Here is a 13445-nt window from a genome sequence, read left to right as displayed (position 1 = left end):
TCTCTCTCTCTCCTGCCGCTACTTCATGAAACTGCTTAATGATCAGCTGATCGGCTTTTCTGTCGCGACTCTGTCTCTCTTGTTTGTTTTTGGCCCACTTTGCACCAGAAAGAGGAAACCAGCGGCTGAACAACAGCAGCACGTTTAAGCTTGATAAGCTGTTGTTAGAATTTATTTAATATTACTTTCTACACCAGGATCTTTTTCTACTCAGCTGACGGCTGGTAACTGTGCAGGGGCGGATCTAGCAAAGTTTAGCCAAGGGGGCCGATAGGGCATTAACAGGGAAAAGGGGGCACAAAGACATACTTTTCTTTCTTATTCTCATTTAAAATGTCTAGCTTTTAATAAATAATTATATGAATCTTACACCCAAAGTTTTAATCTGATGTAAAATGTATAGAAGTCCATTACTGTATATAGTAACTGTTAAGTCTAATATACCCTAGTAAGCTATAGTACTTTTTCCTTTGGGAAAGTACCATCTGTGCAGTCTGCAATTCTGTTGAAGAAAGATGTTGAATCTATTTAATTATTCTTGAAAAAATAATTTATTTCTGTGCATTTTTTTTTCACACTGCATCAAATTAAAGTTGATTACATCGATTAAGCATCATGAGGTGGAGGATGGAGGGTGGTTCCCTATTTTTTATTTTTTTTTGCTGGTAGTTTGCAACCCTATTAGTTAGGTTGCTTAATATTTCTGCTAAGTACTCTTTAAAATACCAGAATAGGAAGGATGGAGCAGGTTTAAGTTTATTAGATTGATCAGTGTTGCTGAACTATGAAATATTTTGGGCGCAGTGTACTTTTTACACACAGGTATAACAGAATAGCTTTAGTGCTGTTGTTTATTTAAACTTGACTATGAACTTATACAAAATGCAGCAAGATATTAAAAAACAGTTTTATTGATTAAAAAACACACTATATCGGATTCATATCGGTATCGGCAGATATCCAAATTCATGATATCGGTATCGGTATCGGACATAAAAAAGTGGTATCGTGCCATCTCTATTGCAAAGTTACATTTGAAAGCATGCCTTGCAATATTAGCAAACACATTACATGACCTTTGTCACACATAGATGTCGACAAATCTGCTCATCACTGATTATAATGGACAACTGTTTTGTGAGCCTGCTAGAACGTAGAGGAGTGAGCCTACTGACAAAATGCACTCACCACACACTTTACTACTTAAGGAATGATTCAGTTCCTTATAAATGGTCATTTACACTGAATCAATTTAATATTTGATGAACAAAACCTAGGACTTTCACTGTACACATCATACTTTTATCCACAAAGATAATCACAAGCTGCTAATTCTTCTGAATATCTAAACGATTGCAAAGCTATGACAAGAACATCATGTAATTTCATCACTCATAAAAGGAGAAACCATGTCAGTCCATTCACTTTTCAAATTAAGATTGGGCAAACAGTCTTATCACACAAAGTAACAAAGAGGACAGAACTTGCACATTTATTTTTTTTATTCTTAAAGTGTGTTTTGCTGACAACACTGTTACTTCTGTGAGTTGGTAAAATAACTATGGCAACACGATTTTCAATTAATTATGTCATCATTATCAATCAATTATTCCTGCAGGTCTCCTAATACTGTCACTAGTGTGGATAGGCAAAAATAACTACATGTACATGCTTCTTAATTCATTTCATGAGAATTATTAATGAATCACTCCTGCTGGTCCACGCTTGGTCAGCAGGTTATTTCTTTTCGGCTGCAACACTGCGGGAAAGACTTTCTCTTTCTCGCCGCCAGGGGGCAGCGAAGCCTCTCGAGTGGCACTCACTAGTTCAGAAAGGAAAAAAGTCTGGCAGGTTTGTAAGCTGAACGCAGGGCTGCCCTGCTGAGCTGTGGGCCTATTCAGAAAAAAATACTGTGAGGAGGAGAGCTCGCGGTGACTCTGTGGCACGTAAACGGACGTGTAAAGTCTGAACATGACTTCCAAGGGCGATCATCATCATCAGGCAAACTGCAGATATCAGTTCGCACTGAGTCAAACTACATATTATGCTGTTTACTTATGAATTGATGCTTATTTCTGAGACTTTTTCTTTGAATGAAAGGAAGTAACTGAGTTTTGAGAAGTTCCGGTTCTTCTTTTAAGACTAATTAACTAAAACAAGATAATATTGATAATAATGATAATAAAAACATCTGATGGTAATAATGATAATAATAATCACCATCATCATCATCATCATGCCAGAGTCAGAGCAACAAAAGAGGGGGGTGTTTCCGTGTGCAGTTGTGATCCAGGTAGTGTATGAGTCACGCAAGATGCTCATCTCCTAAGGTTCACCACCTCCACCAGCAGCAGAAAGCGCCACCCTGCCACTCTGGTGCCCACACAGGGAGAAGGTGGAGGGAGGCACCGTCGCTGGATCCCGTCAACTAGACTCCCAGCACCCCCCCCCCCACACACACACACACCATCCGCCCCTTACCCCCGCCTCCCTTCCCCTCCCACACACACACGCACACACCATCCTCCTCTTGTTTCGGCTACCACCGCTTGTGTTGGGCTGGATCTCACTGATTTATCGTCGGGTGCCTTTCCCGGAGGAAACCCTCCCCACGAAGGAGCGAAGAGGACCAGGAGGAAGTGTGGTGGAGGGAGGTGGGGGGCGGGAGAGAGCTCGCGATCCGCTGCTGTGGTAGTGCTGGTGCTGTTGTTGTTGGTGGTGGTGTTGGAGGTGGTGGTGGCTGTTCGGTGCACATGACGCGCAGGAGAAAAAAGTGCGTGGGCGGATGAGGAAGTTGAGAGCTGGGATTGATGGTTCCACACCTTTTCACTGCGCTGGCACTTGATCGCGGCAGCAACGCAGCAGCAGCAGCGGCAGCAGCAGCAGCAGTCCACCGGTTCCTGCGATCAGAGGTGATCCGCGCGTGGGAAAATGACAATCAAGTTTGTGGTCACCCTCCTCACACTTTTGTTCGCTGGAGGTGCTCGGTGAGTGTCATTTGCACCTTTTCTCTCTCTCTCTCCCTCTCTACGATCAACAGCTGAGAGCAGCGTTAAAGCTTCAAAAGTTCGACTGCTGTGAATGAAATCCCATACATGTGTGAAAGAGCCTGTGTGGTAATGCATGGTTCGTTTTTCTTTTCTTTTTTTCCTAAGGGGTTCCCTCACACACACGCACTCCAACAGAAAGAAAAGGGGGGGGGGATAAATGACAGCACCATTTACTGCTGCGCCCAAATCCACAGTCTGGGGGTCTCACTGTCATTTACAGCAGGCTCCAAGTCACCATGAATCAAACATGTTCTTTTTTTTCCTCTTTTTTCTCTGCGTCAAAGTTTTCATGACAATGTGTTTCTGTTTTAAACATGATTAAGACCTCTCGTTCCCCTCCTCTCCTTTTCTCCTCGCCCCCTCCTCCACCCCTTCTCTTTCTCACACACACAAACAGCTCTGATTTACGGGAATATGGCGACGACGATGAGGATCATCAGGACACAACTGTCAATCAAATGCTGGTGCCCAGGTCGCACCAGGAGGACGCAACGCTCATTCTGAACAATTTGCTCAAGGAGTACGACAAGACTCTACGCCCAGACATCGGAGGTAAGGATCAGAAGTGGTGGAGAGGAGTTGGAGGCTTTTTTGGTTGGAGGAGAAACTTTGGTGATGTTGTCCAGGGAATGGCTCTGTGCCTGAGCTGTCCATGGTGCTGAAACTAGTAGTGCTGCTGTGAGGGTGGGGAGATGACATCCCCTTCCCCTCTCTCTCAATCATTTTAAAATTAGGTTTCTTCAGTTATGCTGGGACAGATTTGGTGGATTTGGGTTTGCTGAGATCTCAGCAAGAATTAGGGATAAAGTCCTTTTTAAGTGTTGAGAACTTTATTTATCTAGTGGGAGATAAAAACTACAGGGGCATCTGAATTTTTCAGTATTTACATCATTTACATGACTAATGGTTATTTGTGTTTCTATCAATAAATTAACAGTAAATGGAGAGGAAATAAAATGTGTCCACTTCTTGGGTTTCTGGCAAATTATCTGCAAAGCTAATTCACTTAAATGCAGTTTAATTCAAAATGCAAATAGGACCATGTTCTTATGTTGGCTCTACATAAGCCAAATTTACAAAGACGTACAGTGCTGTGCAAAATTATTAAGCCACCCGTCATTTCTCTATATTTTGTTAAGAGCATGGGAAATAGCTGCAGAGAAATGTGGGCAAACATGCATGGAAACACAACATAAAAGGCAAAAAGAGTTTGTTTAAACAATAATGGCAGTCAAACTAAATATTGACTTTTAATCTTGTTAGAATCATACAGGCTGAACTCTCTTCAGGAGTAGTTCTCCAGGCTTCTCGAAGGACATTCAAAGCTCTTCTTTGGATGTTTTGCCTTTTGTTTCCCTCTCTATCAGTACTGTTGAGGCCTGGGCTTTGGGGAGGCCAATCCATGATCACTATTGTTCCATTGTGTTTCTACTATTCAGGTATGCTTTTATTGCATTGTCAGTGTGTTTGGGATCATTGTCATGGTGAAATATTTCCACCCAGATACTTTCCAGATCATATTTCTTGGTATATCAAAATCTTACAGTGCTTTTCATGTTTGTAATTCCATCAGTTTTGACAAGGCAACATCACTGGCTCTCAAGTCCTGTGTCAGATCTTTGCTGAATGTTTTTCTAGCTTTTTTTAAGAATGTGACTTTCAGCTACTGTTCAAATGTATGCTGTAGATAGGTTTTTAAGCCTACTTGTCCAGCTTCCTCATTTTTTTAAGGAAACATTGTACACCAAGCCCAGATATGCCAGTTTTTCAGTTAAGTGTCTTTTTGGAGGGTTTGGGGTTTTTTTTGTTTGTAGATGCGAGTAAAGCAATGGAAACAAATAGTGTGTTTTTGCGACAGGCTGCAAGTAAGAAATTGGTCCTTTGCTAAATTGTCTGCTATGTGTAGACATAACACTGGCTCATCCATTGATCTTTTGAGTTTGGTGCCTTTTTTATGCTTAACAAACAAAAAAAATCTTGCTTAACACCAGCATGTTGGCATTAGCATTGTTAGCATAGTAGCAGTGACAGTAGCATTTAGCAAAACGTAGCGCACCGGTTGGCTTTAACCACTTCAGTTTGAATCAAAAGGTCATTAAATAAATCAAAAAACTAAGAATGTAAATACGAGCACACCGTGCTAGCTTATCTGGCTGTCACTCCCAAACCACAAAGACATTTATCGCTTTCACACATGTAATAGAATGAGTTACCCACAGCTGGCAGGCCATGCCCAGTTTGTGCTGTGTGTGTGTGAGAGAGCGAGGGTGATGACAGGAACGCGAGTCCAAATCCTCCCTTGATTGCACCCATGTTCTCGCTGCTGTGGTGCAATCAAAGCCCTGAGCTCCTTGGAGGAGAACATTCCTCTTCAGTGAGGTCTCTAATCAAATGGTTACCGGTTTGTTCCCCGGAGTCCTCTCATTGGTGGGCTGCTGGCTGGAAGGCTTTTCTGTGATGAACGTGCAATCCCGGCTTCTGTTGCTGCAGCATTTTAGAAGTCATTTGGAGAAATCAAGGCAGCCTGTCTTTATGGACATGTGGTAGAGGAGTCAGAGGTGTGGTGGTTTCCAGTGAGGCGATTTTCACCGGGGTTTAGCACAGTGGCTCAATGTCATTAGACTGACTGCCTTTACTATATTAGTGGCACTATTCTGAATGTGAAGGCAGACATTACTCCAACTGTTTCTGCTGTGACCTTATTTTTATTTCTCTCATATTCCAATTTACGCTCGACATTTGGTAACATTCTCCTTGTGTTTCTTTTCCCTTGATTCAGAGTTTGCATTTACAATCAGCAATACAATCTGATATGTGTAGGCCATTTGGGAGCTGCTCTACTCTAATTTTGTTTTGCTTCCCGCAGCTCACTGTGATATTTTCCACTTCCACTTCACTTAAATGTTGAAATAAAATGCAAGCATTTTTGACAAGCTTCCTATACAGAGGTAATTTTTGTCTGAAATATTCTGTATTTTTCTATTAGTTCAGCCTACATTAGGATGAAAGACATTTTGTACCAACAGCCATTCAAAAAGTTTTCAGAAGCTGCATACAAAGTCCTGCTTATGCAGAACTCAAGGACATATCCACAGTCAACACGGGAGGGGGGGTGTGCAAATGCAGGTCTCGCTGGGATGAGACCTAAGAATGGATTACTTATTGAAATGGTAGTGATTTCAAAGTGAACAAATAGTCAGTGTGTCTCTGTTGAGCTACATTTATTGGTACACTTGTGCTGTACGACAACTGAAGTCCAACTTGTGAAGTATCCGGAAAGATGTTTGCACCATTTGACTGCAACTCGACAGCTACTGGCAGTTATTTTTGCATAAATTTCATGCGTAAACTGTGCAATAAAATATAGATCTAGCCATGCAATAAAAAACCAAAGACAATGTTAAAATCAAATAAACCCTGCTTTATGTCCAATGTCCAGCAGAGGGCGACTCCTTAGACTTCTATACAATTTGAATTATTTTGCAGCCAAAGAGAAAGTTTTGCTTCATTTATGACTTCAGTGAACACATTACTGTTGGGTTTGTGGTCTTAACTAATATTTTCAACACTGATTAAGTAAATCACAGAAACACTGTAAATAAAAAGGAGAGTAATGCAGGGTACACTTTGGAGCAATAATTCCCAAATTCCCAAAAACCAGAAAACCCCAGGGAGCCAACCCCTAAATCTTCACTCTAATCAAAATGTAAGAGACAGTGATGCATTTCCATGAAAATCTGCAATTTTTTGTTATCACAGAAGCACCTTTCAAAAGATGAACCAGATTATATGAATTTCATATATTCGGCTTCCTTCACCTTTTTGCCGTATTCCAGTTCCTCTAAACTTTGTCTTTCTGCCATTTTTTCCCTGCTCAAAAAACTCTTAATCCTCTAAATGTCATCTTCCCCACTCTGAACACTTTATCACCTTAGGAGCTCTTTTAAGGGCTAAGATACTTGGTGAATCACTTACCTATGCCAGGATTTGGTCCTGACTTTAAGAGTGAATTCTTAGTAAACATCATAATTCTGAGAATTTTTTTTAAAACTTCATCTTATTAAGCCTCAGTCAGATGCTACACTCTTCACCCTCAGGTTTATACTAAAAAGCCTTGCTCATGAATTTTCAGGCTCTGGTGGGAAACACTGTATCTTCCAATCATTAATAATGTTTATTTGTCTTTCTCGGAATGCTTGAAATGATTCCCAGATATCATCAACAATTATTTTCCTCCCTCTCTCGCGCGTTCACCAGCAGCTTGCTCGGATCGGTTCAGCCTGGTAGTTCACCTTGCGGGAAGAGGGGGTGGGCATGTGGGGGATCACCCTACGGCTCTGCTTCCATAATTAGGGATGAAATTTTGATGAGATCCAGTTGACAAACCTCAGTGTCGTCCATGAAATGTTAATTTCTTAGCAGGATTATGTGAAGCAGTGGAAGCACGTGTGCATGTGTGTGTTTGTGTGTGCGTGTGTGTGTGTGTGTGTGCATGGGAAAACGTGCACAGACAACACACTTACAAACATACTTGGAGATGACGCTGAGTCAAAGACAGATCTGGGACATTTAAGTCATTGTAAAAGAGAGTGGGTTCTGTTGAGATCCGCTGCAATGAATCTCTGAGAAAACACACACACACACAGCAAAGAAAGTAAATTCACACGGATAGAAGCCACTGAAGTCAGCACTGTGAGGCTCATTTCTAAGACACACCTTGATTTTGACTAAATCAAAGTCATCCTCACACACACACACACACACACACACACACACACACACACACACACACACACACACACACACACACATATAAAAACACTGTATTTCTGTTTGCCTCTTCTCGTCTGTAGTTGTGCTTGTTTATAAGCCGCTGGCTGTGGAACCAGAGCACATACTGTTGTTTTAAGAAAATGTGAAATTTTACTATTAATTGGCTGCTAATTTCTAAGTTGAACATTTGTGTCTCAAAGCAAGGTTCACTTCTTCAGCACAGAAAATCTGCATAATACTAAATTCTTCGACAGTGAAGACAACAATTTTCCTCGCCTGAAAGAAAATCTGCTACTATTAGCTAACTAACATTGGCATTATCAGCACTGACAGAGAGAAGTGCAAAGAAATTCACCACCTGGTTACTTTTTACAGCAGTATGCCAATTGAAGCACAGCACAAAGTTATTAATAACGTTATTCTGTTTATTTTTTTCATTGACAGAAAACAGCTTTTTAAATTGATACACTATGGGTACAGTAAAGACCATACAAAGGCACGTAGAACAATATTTTATTATTATATGGTATGACAAAAAATAGTCAAATACAATGAAACATAAAAATGTAACAATACCTTTGCCCTAATTAGATCTTAAGTTTTATTATGTTGAATTAAATAAATACAAATAGCCTCAAAATTCACATCAGACAGGAGTTTGTGTGTGTGTGTGTTTGTATGTCTGTGTGTAGTTGAGTGTGTATTTATATCTTTGTGGGGACCAGACATTTAAAATTTACTATACATAAGGACCAACAGCCCTTATGGGGACCAAAATCCTGGTCCCCACAAGTTTGAAGGCAATTTTGAGACTCAAACTTTGATTTTCGTGTAGGTTTTGGTTAGGTTTAGGGTAAGGGTTAGGCATTCATTTTTCATGGTTAGGGGCAAGGGAAAGGATTACTTCAATTAGAGGTCCCCATAAGATATGAATACCCAACATGTGTGTTTGTGTGTGTGTATTATAATCCTAAAACTATGTGAAATGCTCAGTGCTTTCAGTCAGGCTTTAACTAATCAAGCTTTTGTCCCTTATGCTTCAGATTTTAACTAATCTATTTTCTATAAATTCTCTGAAATTCAAAGACCTTTGAGATATTTTACTTTAGAATGGATAAAAAGGTTTCAACACAGTGAAAATCCAAAAAATCCAAGAGACTACAGTATAACAGGGTTGTTAACTTAGTGTCTCTGTTTGTTTTCCTCCTGTCACATCCAGTCTTGTGAAGTGAGCAGCGAGTCTAATCTTCATATAAAGTGGGTGACTGGTCCACTTGAGAAGGGAAAAGCTACCCACATATCCTCCAAGCAGAGCAAGTGTTGAGCCTCACCTTAAGCGATAAGAAGCAGTTCCCCTTAGATGAAGATGAGATGCTTTTGTGTCCCTATTGTGTCACTTTCCTTTTGGATTCAGAGTGTGATCACTGTGTGAGATCTGGGTGATCCTCATGTACTGTGCAAAGATGCATTGGTGTATGTGTCAGTGTTTGCGTCTGTGGAATCGAGGACAAAGAGGGCTGGAGTGGAAGGCTTTGTATGCTGCGAGGGCTCTTCAGCCACTCACATTTAAAGTTTGGAAGCCAGGATGATTCAAGGAACTCAATTAAACTTGGGTCTGAGGCGCATTCTAAAAATACAAAGGGCCAACAAATTAAAATCTTCATTTAAGACAGATTCAAGTTTTATTTTGACTCCAACAAATATCACCCTGCTGTCATTAATACTCAGCAGATCACCAAATGGGACTGAAAATACCTCTTAACTGATGCATCACTTCCTTCTCCTAAAAACTACAGTGCATTAGTTTGATTTATGTGACACCAGTTCAACACAACAGTCTATATATTGCAAAGTAAATACACTACAGAAAGACAGTCCCAGTAATCTGATGATCTCTATTAGTAAGCACTCGGAGACAGTGGGGATAAAGAACTCACAGCAGAAACAGGCTCATGGATGGACAGACATCTATTGCAGGGTGAAAGGAAAAAAAACAGAAAAGAGAGATACATGCATAGTGAAATCACAAATAACAACAACGACCACCAACAAGCTACAGAAGAAAGGGGGCATATCTTTTGTTTTGTTTTAATGATATTAATGTTCATCCATTCTCTTCTTCTGTGCAGTCTTTTTTCTGCTTCTCTGCATAGGCAGAGAAGCCCATGCCTCCCTCTCACCAACCACCTCCTCCAGTTCACCCACTTGAACACCAGGCCCACTGAGAGATTTCTCCAGTGTGTCCTGGATCTACCCTGGGGCCTCTTCCTGGTGGTATATGCCCAGAACACCTTCACCCAGGAGGGACTCAAGAGCCATCCCGTTAGATGGCCGAACCACCTCAGCTGTCTCCTTTCAATGTGGTTGAGTAGTGGAGCTGCTCTGAGCCTTTCCTGAATGGCTGAACCCCTCACCCCATCTCAAAGGAAGAGACACCCTTTGGAGAAAGCTCACTTGTATCTGCGATCTCATTCTTTCGGTCACTACTCAGAGTTCGTGACAGTAGGTGAGCGCAGGGAAGTAAATTGACTAAACCGAAAGCTTTACTATATAATATTTTGCTTTAAGAATATATATAAAAGTTATTATTATTATTATTTTTTATTATTATTATTTTTTTATTTTGCCTGTCCCATTTGGTTCTTTACCCGTCAGAACTGTTGTCTGAAGACCAACAAAGATACCCAATGGATTTACTTTGCCAAATGGATCATCATGGCCTTGCCATATTGGTCCATTTGATCAACCTTTGTTGTTATTATTTATTTTATTTTATTTTCAGTTGTTACAGACGGGACAGACATGACTTAGGGATAGGAAAGGGAGAAAGAAAGATGAAGGAAAAGAAAAACAGAATAGAAGAGGGACAGTGAGAAAGGGCAATTAAAAAGAGAAAGAAGAAAAAAAAAATCTCCTGGATCACCTGCTGAGAGAAAAAGAAGAGAAAACAAGCAAAAAAAAAAAAACACAGAGCAACATACTAAACACAACACAATCACGTTAATCTAGCTATGTGTAAACAGCAGTAAGTACTAAATATTCAATGTTGTTGTGTAGCAAGCAGGACCGACAGCGCACAATGTGCTTGGAAATAGCAGCCAATAGAGGTGTAGTTTATGTCTATGAACAGTAAACACCTGTGTGCACACCTGTGTGGATCAGCGTGCTTGTATTCAAAAGGTTTCCCCATGTAATGGTCTGCTAGAGGATGTAGAGAGCCATAGCCCTGTCCCCCAGGGCATGAAGCAGGCATGGAGGAGATCCAGCCTCCAGACATCCAGAGGCCCCAGAATGCGAGAGCCCAAGGAGGACAACCGGAGGGACATCCGTGCCACCCTCCTGGGAAGAGCTGAGAAGAGACCCAGATGAGGGGTCACCCGGTAGCCATGGAGCAGAAGCCAGAGGGGGCTGCAGTGGCGTGCCCGCCAGTTCTGCCAGCAGCCAGCTGTGCCACAGTGAACCGAGCCGCAGGCCCAGAGGCCGTAGGCCCGAGGGCCCCCTTTGCCCCCGAAGAGGCCTGACCGAGCAACAGGCACCAGGCCCTGCTAAGTAATCACCAGGAGTGAGCTGGTACATACCTGAGCGCCTAGCCCCGGACACCAAGAACCACCAACGTACCGACCCCTGAGGGCATCAGTTACCGGCAGGAAGTGTGGTGAGGGGAGATAGGCCTTTGGAGGGCCTGGGAGTTCCCAGAGAGGTGGAGTGTTAGACCCGACCTGACATATAGACACAGACAAACAGGCACACACAGACACAAACAAGCATTCCCACCCTCATGCACACATATACAAACACTCAGCACTCACCCAATGTAGGGATAGACATACATGGACACTGTACACACAATCGCACTCCCCAAACAAACTCTATACCCCGGGTCCAGGTACCCTCGCGCCTAGAGGGGGAAATTGCACCTAGACTCAGGAGATGTTACCCTTTCACCTGGGGTGGAGGCAAGCAGATCGCCCCAGGATCCGCAGCAGCAGGGAGGCCCCATATCCCAGATTCCAATTGGACGGCCAACACCTCCTTCCAGCCCCCCCGCCCCGATGGCCAGCAGAGAACAGGGGTGTGTGAGGACCCCAAACCTCCCTCCTCTCGCTCATGTGTTGATGGGTATGCAATGATGGGCGTAGCTGCGGGAAGTTTATTGTTTTTTTTGTTGATGAGTGAGTATATGGGGTGGGATTTAATAAGTTTTCTTCGTCCCACTCCTTTTTCAGGCAATTTTTGTTTTTTGTTTTGTGCATTTTATGTTCAATATAGGTATTTGTTGTGCCCGAAAATGAACAAATAAATGAATGAAATGAATGAATGAATGAATGAATGTGTAGTGTTGCTGCGTGTTGTTCTAAGGTGCATTTAAAACACGGGAGAGCATGGTGCTGCTGCCAGAGAGCAGCGGGTGTTAGCACGGCCCCTCCCCAGAACCCTCAATGTCTACATGGATTTAAAATTGAGAGGTGGGCACCAGCGCCAGAGGTGGGGTTAAATACACAGACCGTCCACTGGACGCCGTTAACATGCCCACCCTCAAGACCCTATATGTATGTGTTATGAGAGTGTGAGTAATGTGGATGTCTAAGTTGTGGAATAAAATTGAGGCACAGGTGGCCAGAAGGGGACAGAGGGGGGGAATGCCTCCCCTGCACCCTGGTGACACACCCGCACCCCTAGGCCCTACTCGTGTGGGTGGGTGTGTTGGAGCGGGAAGAGGGAGGCAGCCGGGGATGGGGAGGAAAAGATAAGATAAGATAAGATAAGATAAAACTTTATTAATCCCTCGGGTGGGTTCCTCTGGGAAATTCGGTTTCCAAAAAAGCACAGCACCGACAGAAGTTACGAGTTACAGAATATTATACATACATACATATATATATATATATGTATGTATATATATATATATATATATATATATATATATATATATATATATATATATATATATATATATGTATGTATGTATATATATATATATATATATAAAAAACAAACACCCAGCACGCCCCTGCGGGCGGTTTATCCTTCAAGCTCGGGTCCTCTACCAGAGGCCTGGGAGCTTGAGGGTCCTGCGCAGTATCTTAGCTGTTCCCAGGACTGCGCTCTTCTGGACAGAGATCTCCGATGTTTTTCCCGGGATCTGCTGGAGCCACTCGCCTAGCTTGGGAGTCACCGCACCTAGTGCTCCGATTACCACGGGGACCACCGTTACCTTCACCCTCCACATCCTCTCGAGCTCTTCTCTGAGCCCTTGGTATTTCTCCAGCTTCTCGTGTTCCTTCTTCCTGATATTGCTGTCATTCGGAACCGCTACATCGATCACTACGGCCGTCTTCTTCTGTTTGTCTACCACCACTATGTCCGGTTGGTTAGCCACCACCATTTTGTCCGTCTGTATCTGGAAGTCCCACAGGATCTTAGCTCGGTCATTCTCCACCACCCTTGGGGGCATCTCCCATTTTGACCTCGGGACTTCTAGGTTATACTCGGCACAGATGTTCCTGTACACTATGCCGGCCACTTGGTTATGGCGTTCCATGTATGCCTTGCCTGCTAGCATCTTGCACCCTGCTGTTATGTGCTGGATAGTCTCTGGGGCATCTTTACACAGCCTGCACC

General features: G+C 42.6%; 1 protein-coding gene and 1 pseudogene across 2 annotated transcripts in view; both read left to right on the top strand.

Moving 5' to 3' along the window:
- The window catches only part of LOC145424226 (uncharacterized), a 474743-nt gene that overhangs the window by 421889 nt on the left and 39409 nt on the right, over positions 1-13445 (top strand). The window lies entirely within an intron of this gene.
- LOC113016850 (gamma-aminobutyric acid receptor subunit gamma-3-like) overlaps positions 2508-13445 on the top strand; it is a 187249-nt pseudogene continuing 176311 nt past the window's right edge. The window contains exons 1-2 of the transcript XR_013905246.1: positions 2508-2987; positions 3448-3602. The product of XR_013905246.1 is annotated as a gamma-aminobutyric acid receptor subunit gamma-3-like (transcript). The remainder of the gene's footprint in view (positions 2988-3447; positions 3603-13445) is intronic.

The sequence above is a fragment of the Astatotilapia calliptera genome, chromosome 23 (genome assembly GCF_964374335.1).
Source record: "Astatotilapia calliptera chromosome 23, fAstCal68.1, whole genome shotgun sequence".
In the NCBI taxonomy this organism is placed as follows: Eukaryota; Metazoa; Chordata; class Actinopteri; order Cichliformes; family Cichlidae; genus Astatotilapia; species Astatotilapia calliptera.
Note: the sequence above shows the minus strand (reverse complement) of the source record. Positions and strands in the feature narration are given on the sequence as shown.